A 10,625-nucleotide genomic window follows, 5' to 3' on the forward strand; every position below is an offset into this window, starting at 1 on the left:
GGAGGAGGGCACTTGCAACATGTTGGAACTAACTAACGAAGTGTTGCAAACAGTAGAAGTTGGATTTGGATCTTCACAGGTAGTCATGCTATAATCCCGACGGCCGCGCAGTGGCACACGCGACAATGTTGCAACAAGAAGACAAGGATGCGAGCAGGCGGTCAACGCGGGCGAGGTCGGCACTCTCTTCCTCTCATTTTCTGCCATGCGGGAGGTTGATGAAGGGGAAGGACTGGGGACAGATCTGACAGCTATGCACGTACATATCCACCAACTCTGTGTTGACCGGCCGAAAGTATGTGTTGGCCGGCCAACACCTATCGCTGGACTATTCCTGAAGATGATTTCATCAGAACTCTTTTTGATCGTTGCCCGTGAGGAATATGCATCGTCCATTCATGAAATTTAAGGGTTGTGATTGATCTACACTATCGTATTTAGCCAAGAAGCATCGCCAACAGTAGACCTGTTACTATCCGCTCAACGCACAATAGTATATGTATTGTGAGGGAGTTTTAGGGAAACAAAATTTAGCACACCAATCCTATCGGCCCCATCCACCCAGCTCATTCGTTCTTTGATTTCCTTCACGCATGCAGAACCCATCGGCTAGGGTTCCGGTGGCCACATGTCATATGTTTCATGGGACTGGCGGGTTCCGGGTGCAGATAGTGCTGGAACGGGGTTGCGACCATGAAACCTGGAGGGTTGCAAATGTTACCCATAAGCAGCACCACGTGGATAGAAACAAGGCACCCCCATCCCAAAATAGGGTAAAAACCCACGGGACACGGGTCTTGAGGACCGTTGTCATCTTGAATCATGTATACAAACTTCATTGTTATATAAGCCACTTTCTACATTGTGAGCGGGCATGAGGCAAAGGAGCGACGAAGGTACAGTAGACAAGTATGGCTCTCCCATCTTGTCAGCTGGCATGGATGGCCGTGAAAACAAGCACCTGACTGGTCAGAGCGGCTGCCCACAGGTCCGAGTCATACCTCACACACTAGTAGAAAAATGACCTATTGTACCGGTTCGTAAGGAACTTTAGTCTTAGTCCCGGTTCAGCACAAACCGTGCCAAAGGCCCATCACGTGGCACGAGCCCGCGCGGTGGTCTGGGGGACCATTAGTACCGGTTGGTAACACCAACCGGTACTAAAGGATTTTTTTTATTTTTTTATTTTTTTTCTTCTGATTTTCAATTTTTTAATTATTTGACGATTTAGTCTCTAATCACTCCTCATCATTACCCTAATCACCCATCATCATTCCAAATCGTCTAACTTCCTCTCACTACTCCAGCCTGATCAAGCTTAACTTTCGAGTTATATTCTCTCTAGTTTCCAAATCTGCACTTGTTGTTTACCTGACAATAGTAAGATGTCAATCATATTAACCCTCGGGAGTTTAACTTGAGCATGAAGTCACATGTTTCACCGTTTGATTTTGAAACTGTTATTCTAAAAAATAATTATTATTTAGTAACAGTAATATTTCTTGAATAAGTAGTTTGACCACAGTTTGAGCACACTTTGACCATAGTTTGACCAAAAGTCAAAAAAAAAATATTTATTAACACTAATATTTCTTGAATAAATAGTTTGACCATAGTTTGACCATAGTTTGACCACAATTTGACCAGAATTTATGAAAATTAAAAAAAACAGAAATTTGAGCATATCTTTTTTTCCTTTTAAAATTTGAGGATTCTAAAAATCGGATGCGGATTTTTGTGCTAATTTTTTTTTAATATATTATACGTTTTTTTTCGACATCGTATGCAAAAGATATGACCGTTTTACTTTTTCATAACACTTTTTTTGCAAAACATGTCCAAATTTAAGTTTTTTAATTTACCTAACTAGTAGATGTAGTAATATAACTACATCTCGAAGGAATTTAATTTTTGAAGTCTTTATCATTTTCTTATGTTTTTACAAAATTGAAATGGCAATACACCGGAGGGGGGGTAGAGTTTGAAAATTGGTCTTTAGTCCCGGTTTGTGTCTCCAACCGGGACTAAAGGTTAGACCCCTTTGTCCCGGTTTGTGACACAAACGGGCACTATAGGTTAGACCTTTAGTCCCGGTTTGTGTCATAAACCGGGACTAAAGGGGCTTGTGGGGCCCCGGCCTGACGCCAGCCTACCACCACCCCTTTAGTACCTCACATTAGTGCCGGTTAATTTACAAACCGGGACTAAATGGCTGAACATTAGGCCCTTTTTCCACTAGTGACACGTTCTTGTGAATATGCATCGAAGCAAATTATCTGGCAAGGGGAGAGGCAACAAGGTGCTTGCAAACGAGAAAGAGCGCACACCATCTTTACTTAGTCACTCATGCTCTTCTACTGGGCATAGGCGCAAAATTTTCACCCTTGGTTAGCAGAAAATAATTCGGCACCGAGACAAAACTAACAACACGATGAATATAGGCGGACGTGTCTGCAACGTTCTTACTTGTTCGCGCAGGAGCTCCAAGTTGAGATGGTTATAGAACTGAGTTTTGGTTACGTGCAAGGAAGGAGCGCTGTTCTGGTCACGCTTGTTGAAGAACTGTGTTTTGCTCGAGCGGATAGGCAAGAGGTTGTTCTGGTCGAGCTTGCTGTATAACTCCGTCATCCTCAGGCAAACAAACATGGACTATGAGGACACGTCCTCTGTGCCCAAGTAGCAGTTCATCATCTTCTCATAATACTAAGCACTCAATTCCCAATGTCTCATATTCTCAAGCAAAAGCCCTTTTGTCTTGCAATGATTTGGCTAATAGGTGGTGTAGGAGAGATAGATGTTGAGACACCATGGGCTGTTTCCTAGTTATGAAGCATAGAGACAGCACAATCCGTCAAGGTCATATTTATAGATATAATTTGGCCGTGCATGATTGGGTTGCTCGAAACATTTATATCAGATAATATATCTCTATAAATTTGAACTTGGAAGGTCTTCATAAACACCGGAAATCTCCAATGATGTAGAACAAGGTCATATGCCATAATTTTCCTTGAACTTGGTTCATACGTGTCCTTTTAAATTAATTGATTTTTCTCCTATGCTACAGGAAACCTCAGATGTAGCATGTATTCGCTTTGATACATGGATGTTCACCGTGGATTTTTTTTCCTAAAAAAATGTTCCATTTGCATTTAACAAAATGTTTAGCATGTGTTTATAAAAATGTTCAACGTGTATCTAAAAATGTTCAGTCGTTATATAAAAAAATGCTTAGTATGCAATTGACAAATGTTCAACATGTACTCGAGTAAAAAATTAAACATATATTCGAATTTTTTTTACCTTGTATCTAAAAAAGTATGCAGTGTGTATGTGAGAAATGTTCAATATCTATTGAAAAAAAGTTGACATGTATTTCAAAAAATGAAGAGAAAAAATAAAAAAGGGAAACCAACAGAGGAAAACAGAAAAACAATGAAAACTGATATAGGAAACACACAAAAAAGAAAAGAAAGCAATGGTGAGGAAGCTTCTAAAACTATTCTAAACCAATCCACAGAAATTTTTCAAAACCACTTCAGGAAGGATGCACCATTATTGGGCAGGCCCGCGAGCTGAAGCGCTAGGGGCAAGACGGTGTCAGGTCGTGCAATGAGAAAGTTATAGGGACTATCGTATATGAGGCTTACTACGACAAACTATCGCTGAAACGCACAGGCAAGAGGTGCGAGTGAACGACATGGGCGGAGCCATTTTTAGCAGCATGAGCTTGGTGCAGAATCCCAGTTTTCGGAACCTTCTAGAATTTTTTAGAGTCCGGATTTTTTTAGAAATGGTTGTGTTTTTTCAATAAAATTCAGGATTTTCAGAAAATGTTCGCATATTAAAGTCCGTAATTTTTAGAAATGATTGCCTTTTTTCAAATTTGTGAAGAAATTCATAGAAAAATCTGAAATTTCAAAAAAAAATATTGTTTTCCATTTTTATGGAATTGATAATCTTTCCTGTTTATCATTTCCTTTTTAAAAAAATTCAGAAAAAATTCAGGGGTTTCCAAATTTGTTAAGAATATTATAGATTTTTAGCATTTTAGAAAATATTCAGAATATGAAAATTGTTCACAATTTCAAGAAATGATCACATTTTTCAAAAAAAAGTTCATGCTTTTTTCCACTTATTTTTTTCCTTCTGTGGCTCTTGCGGAAACCACTTTGTTCCTCCACGAGACGTAGATATGTGCCTCCCAAGAAAGCAAAAAAGAAAAAAAAACATTTTTTCATTCCACGGAAGCATATTTGTGCCTTCATGAGAAGTAAATTTGTGCCTCACCTGCAAAAAATAAAAGTAAAATTGTGCCTCCCATGAATTCCAAAAAAAGGAGGAGAGGGGTGTTCCTTCCGAGAGGCACAACTCGCAGAATCAAATTTGTGCCTCCATGAGAAGCAGATATATGCCTCCTCCCATGGAAGAAAAAAATACGTTTTCTTTTTCTTTTCTCAAGGCACAACTGTGGCTCTCTTGGAAACAAATTGTGCCTCTGCTTCAAAGCAAAAGAAATCAGTATTTTTTTTCCTTTTCCGTGCATCTCACGCAAGGAAATCTATGACTTCACGAGAAGAAAATTTGTGCCTCCCGTGAAAGTAAAAAAATAAATCTTTTTTTTGAATTTCCTCTCTCCAAAACCTAGGAAAAACCGGCCGAAAACCATTTAAAAACCGAAAACACATACAGAAAAAAATCCCAAGGGAGCACCTAAGATGCGACACGTGGTGGCGGCTGAGAGCGCTTCAACTAGCACACTCTTTGCCCACCAAAGTGATCCTTGCGGGGCTCCCGTAAGGGGTACCCCTTAATTAGTTGCCGGTATTTATTATAGCTATCGGAGACTACGGGGATCAAGTTCCTTTTATTTTTAGTTTTCATATTGGGCCTTGGACCATGGACTGTATTGGTGATGGATGCTGGATGGGATAGTTTACCATGACCTCGAGGTCCGATACTACCGTGTAGCGACTGGCAGCAGCTTAAGAGAGAATTACATCTAACGCCCTAAAAAAATCTATTCTGACAGATTCTCTCCATCTACATTCTTAAAGCCTATTTTAGAATATTGTTTAAAAATAAAATAAAATTGGAGGTTGTGGAGCCTCCGTGCAAACTTAGGTTTCCCAAACTGCAGCGTCTACAATTTTTCAACATGTGGAGCCCAGCAGTTATTGGCTTACTACTACTACTACTACTGCTACTACTACTACTACTACTACTACTACTACTACTACTACTACTACTACTACTACTACTACTACTACTACTACTACTACTACTACTACTACTACTACTACTACTACTACTACTACTACTACTACTACTACTACTACTACTCTGATTTCCCGCCCACTCATGCGACACATGCACAGAGGGGATCCGAACTCCTCCACCATGAGAGCGATGATGTGGCGCCACTCAGGCCTGCGCCGAGGGCGAGCTCGCCACCTTTGGACTAGATTGTGTGACATGGAGCATTCGTAGTGGAATGAAGTTATAGATCTTTCTGCTTTGAGCAAACCTGTTATAGAATTTGGATATAAGTTCATACTGCCTCATGTGTCGGTAATTGCTCCTGCCTCCTGGTGCCTCGCCGGCCTCTGCTGACAGTGGTAGTCATCGGAGATAACTCGATAATACTCAGATTCGGCGGCGATCTCTGCAGCAGGGGACCACTGGATTCAGTTGTAATGGTAAATGCCCAAAGGAGTGAATGTACCAGCGAACTGGTCACATGTCTCCACAAAGATTACTCAGTAAGCTAGGGTTTTCTGGATTTTCTTATTTTCATTTTTGAGGGGAGGGTGTGTTCTGGATATTAGATAACTTCAAGCACTAGCTTAATTATGGAGTTGTGATTCCCGTCATCACTGATTAAGATAAAACCCGGGGGTGTACCGTTTCCTTGCTAATGATTGGCATGCTCTCTCGGGTGTAATTCATCTGGAAAAGCTCCAACTTCATCCAGTGTCAACCTTTGCTAGAGTAGAGTGTAAAATGTAAAACGAGATCAACGAAAGACAAATGCCCTACTGTATAATATGTACAGTTTTCTTCGACAGCTAGTTTTTCTCTCTTTCGCCCTCCGTGCAACTCTCCTGGACTAACCAACTTTAATATTTAATAAATATTTCGGTGGGGCATTGCACTACGGTATACAACTAAAAAAAAAGACAAATACAAAGATAATTAAACTATAATACATGGAACATGCCGGCATGGAACGATATAAATTTGGTCCTACCTACTCTGAATACTGAAAATAAAAATCAATGTTTTTATGTCGCTTGGACAGTTCACTTGTCATTCTCAAGCAGTACAAGCACAGGTTTTAGATTGCTAGGAGTGGAACTTGTGTATTCCAAATATAGGGCCACTAGGCCAGTATAGAGTACAAGTACAGGTACATAAGGACAAATACAATTATACAAGCAGTTTATAAGGATACATGTTAGCAGCCGTGTCTCACCACCCTTGAACTCATGGCAGTTAATGGTTTGAAGACTTTTTCTATTTTGCAAAGAATTTCTCTAAGACTTGGAAGAGGCTAGCCAATTTGTCTAGACTCTATAGAGACCCACCAGCAGCTTCAATCATCCGCTGCCTTCTTGCTTGCAATGGGGCTGCCATATCTGCAGTTGCAGGTGAACTCGTGAGCCGTTTCATCTCCTTCCTCATTAACAAGTATCAGTCCTCCTTGTGTCATGCACAATTAGAGGAGGAAAATGTGGCGGAGACATTGCAGCACCTCCTGATGAGAGTAGCCACCGTGGTCGAGGAGGCGGATGCGCGGTACATCACCCAACACCGGGATGATGATGCAGCTCAAGATGCTCTCAGAGGCCATGTATGGAGGACACCGCATGTTGGACATCTTGAGGTACCAAGCCGTGCAAAAAAGTGTTGGCTTTGATGAGGTTAGCAGTAATGACCCCTCTAGCAACCGCTTCTGTTTAGCCAAGCATTCTAGGTCAACAACTGATAAGGTCACACACATCGAGTCACGTGGTGCCTTGGAAATCTTAGGAATTGCTGTTGATAACATGGCAGAATTTGTTGTGCTTCTAAGCGGATGCGAGCACATGTCTCGTAGGCCCTATGATGTTTACCTTTACACTGACAACTTCATGTTCAGCCGACACACTGAAAAATAGAAGATCTTGAGATTCTTATTGCAGCACAATGACCATCCTTGTTATCCTGCACCAACCGTTCTTCCAGTCATAGGTGGTGCTGCAATTGGGAAGAAAACTTTGGCTGCTCATGCATGTGGCGACGAAAGGGTCCGCTCGTGCTTCTCCTCTGTTTTGCACTTGAAAGGAGATGGACTTTTGAAAATACTTGACCATGGAAGTACCATGGAAGGGATGAGAATGTTGGTTGTTATTGAGTTTGCTTTTGATATAGGTGATGATGACTGGAAAAAATTTCACTCATTTTTCATAGGAATGGACAGAAGATGCAAGATCATCATCATAAGTAGACTCCAAAGTTTAGCCAGATTTGGATCGGTGAAACCGATTTTCCTAAGTGTTCTATCTTATGATGAGTTGAGGTACCTTTTTAAGACACTAGCATTCGGAAGCGTTGACCCTGCACAACATCCACTATCAGTACAGGTAGCAGATGAATTTGCCAAGGTGTTGCACGGTATGCCAGGTGCACTTGTGGCAAAAAATACGTTCGTAGATGTCTTGAGAAGGAACCTCAGTGTTCAATATTGGCACTGTGTATTGGACAAGAGGAAAAGAATGGTTAAACGAAATCTCTCCATGTATGGTGGACACCCAAGCATGCTTATAGGAGAAGGACATCCAGTGGACATAACGGATTTTTCTTTGCATCCACTTAGCATGACACGCTATACAATTAATGGTTCAACCAAGAAGGAATTACCATGTCTGACATTTGGTGAACTTATAGCAGATCCTAGTGCTAGACCAAAGCAAGACTTTGTTCTAGTTTCATGGGAATCAAGGATACCCCCACATAATTAGTTTGCTCATTTTGTGACTAGTCATGCTCAGAATACACACGAAGGTGGTGCCTTGTCAGGGAGAAAGCGTCGAGGAGTGTCAATCTAGCTTTGTTCTTCAACTTGTGTGTAATGTAACTCTTGCAATGGAAATACATATGCATGTCATATGGGAACCACCAATCCCCGTGCACAACCAACAACATCATCTAATGTTGTAGTCCCAAAAGTTTGAGAGGGTGAAAATGAAGAGTGGTGCCTATTGGGTGGCTCATGATATTGTGAAATATTGTTATTATGAATTGAATCTGATGATTTGTTAGTGTGTGTTGCGTGGCTCAGAGTGACGAGTGGCGTTGTCCATAATTGTATAAATATTTCTTGATAAAATATGGTGCAGTTATTTGTTTATTTTATAATGTTGCAGATCCTACTACTATTGCTATTGCTGATGCAATCACAATTTGCCAAAGATTATAAGTCAACACTGACCGGTCGTAGTAGTTGTTAATGATGATGTTGTGGTCGCTAACCAGTGAAATGGCCAGTAAATATGTTGTCACCACTGACCATAAAGCACCGGCGGACGAAAACAGGCCAGTGATATGATTTGGCCGGCCGGCACGAACAAACCCATAGTTGTGCATCTCACCCGGCTGATAAACGCACCCGGACCCAGATTGAATCTCAATTTCGTGTACTGATTGAACACCACGTACACTACTCTCTCTATAAAGAAATATAAGATGGCTTAGATCACCATATTATGATCTAAACGATCTTATATTAAGAAATATAAAATTGTTTAGATTACTATAGTAATGGTCTAAACGATCTTATAGTTCTTTATAAAGGGAGTACCTTTCAAATTTGACGCCTCTTCCTACCTGTAGAATGCCTGTGCATTGCTACGGGCTGCAATGCATATAAATCTATACCTACTAATAAAGGTATACCTACTAATAAAGTGTAGTGCGTTTATCCATTTTTCTCATCCATTCATCGCCGAAAAATTAAAATTCTTCTGTCTGAGGTGGTACTAAATATTTGTGTGCCAGTCTGCTAGAAAAGGTAAAACGGTTTTTTGAGAATTTCGTATGAGGGCTGCACGCCCTACGGTCTAGTGAAGCCAGCCCACTTACTTTCCTGCCCATGCAGCAGCCAAAATCCTATTTCCCGCATGAGCGGATAAAAGATGGAGCTTCGCACAAGGCGCCCAAGACTAGGCTGACCCATTTTAGTATTTTTTTTCTGTTCTTTTATCCTTTTCTTTCCTGTTTCTTTTTTCTTCTTAGCTTATTTTATTTTTTTCTTTTATTCTCAAATCTAAATCCTAAAATAATGTCATGAATTTTAATTTTTGTTCAAATTCTTGATAATGTTCAGATTTCCAAAAATCTCTTCCTATTATAAAAAATGCTCAGAGTTTTTGAAATTTTAAAAATGTTGCCATTTTCTATTTTTCTTTTGTGTTTAAAAAATTATTCAAGATTTTTAAAAATGTATTTAAAGGAATGTTCCAAATTCCAAAAATATTCCTGTTTTAGTGAAATGTTCAGAAATTCAAAATAATGTTTGCATTTTAAAAAACACAATTTCGAAAATTCTTTTGGATGTTCAAAGCATTTTCTTGTTTTGAAATAGTGTCCACTAATTCAAAAACCCCATGTTATTCTAAAAGGTTCATGTTTCCAAAAAATGTTTGTGAATTTAAAAACAGTTTCCTGTTAAAAAATGCTTATGAATTTTCAAGTACCAACTCGTAAATTTTAAAACTGTTGACGTTTCCAAGAATATTTGGCAATTCATAATTATCACTTTTTGAAAGAATCAAAAATTATTTCAAATCTGACACTGCGATATGTTCTTAAATATTCGCAATGGCAATTGATTAGCGGGAAACATTTGTTCAGTGGCTAGCAACACATTGTCGGGTCTTTGAGGTCGTGAGTTCGATCACTCCCCTACTAGGACTGCTAAACATGCGGCCCATCAAGTTATTGGTCGTAAGGGCATCTCCAGCCGCGCCCCCAATAGGCCCTCCCAGGTGATTTTGCCGCGCCGGCGTCAAAAAAGGCCCCAGTCGCGCCCCCAGAAGCCCGTTTTTCGCCGGCTCGGGCCAAAACTAGTGCTGTCGGACCCAGGCCGAACCCGGCGCCCTGGGGGGCGCTTGGGGAGCCGACACAAGCGAAAAAGGCGCGTGGGCCCGCCCTGGAGGCGACCCGAGGGCCTTTTCCCGCCGTTTCTTGACGCTTTTCCCTCGCATCTCTCTCGCTCGCTCGCCTTCCTCCCGCCATTCTCTTCCTTTCTCCCGCCAAACCCCCTCCCGCTCGCCGCGAAGAAGCACGCCATGCCGCCGAAGAAGTATGCCATGCCGCGCGCAGAGGCAACCGCGGCTGGCGCCGTGGCCCAGCCGAAGCAGAGGAAGCCGAGGGCGCCGCCATCGAAGCCACCGGGCCTGTCGAACGCCGAGTGGAGGGTGGAAGTTCAGCGGCGCGAAGCAGTCACTACCGACAGGCGGAACAGGGCCATAGCCAAGATGGCCCGCGACAACGCGGCGCGCGCGGCGACGTCTTCCTCATCGGCCGACCAGGCGGGATGAATCCACCTGTCGTATAATTCTGAACGTCTTGTTAGTATTTTT

Source organism: Triticum dicoccoides, chromosome 4A (genome assembly GCF_002162155.2).
Source record: "Triticum dicoccoides isolate Atlit2015 ecotype Zavitan chromosome 4A, WEW_v2.0, whole genome shotgun sequence".
In the NCBI taxonomy this organism is placed as follows: domain Eukaryota; kingdom Viridiplantae; phylum Streptophyta; class Magnoliopsida; order Poales; family Poaceae; genus Triticum; species Triticum dicoccoides.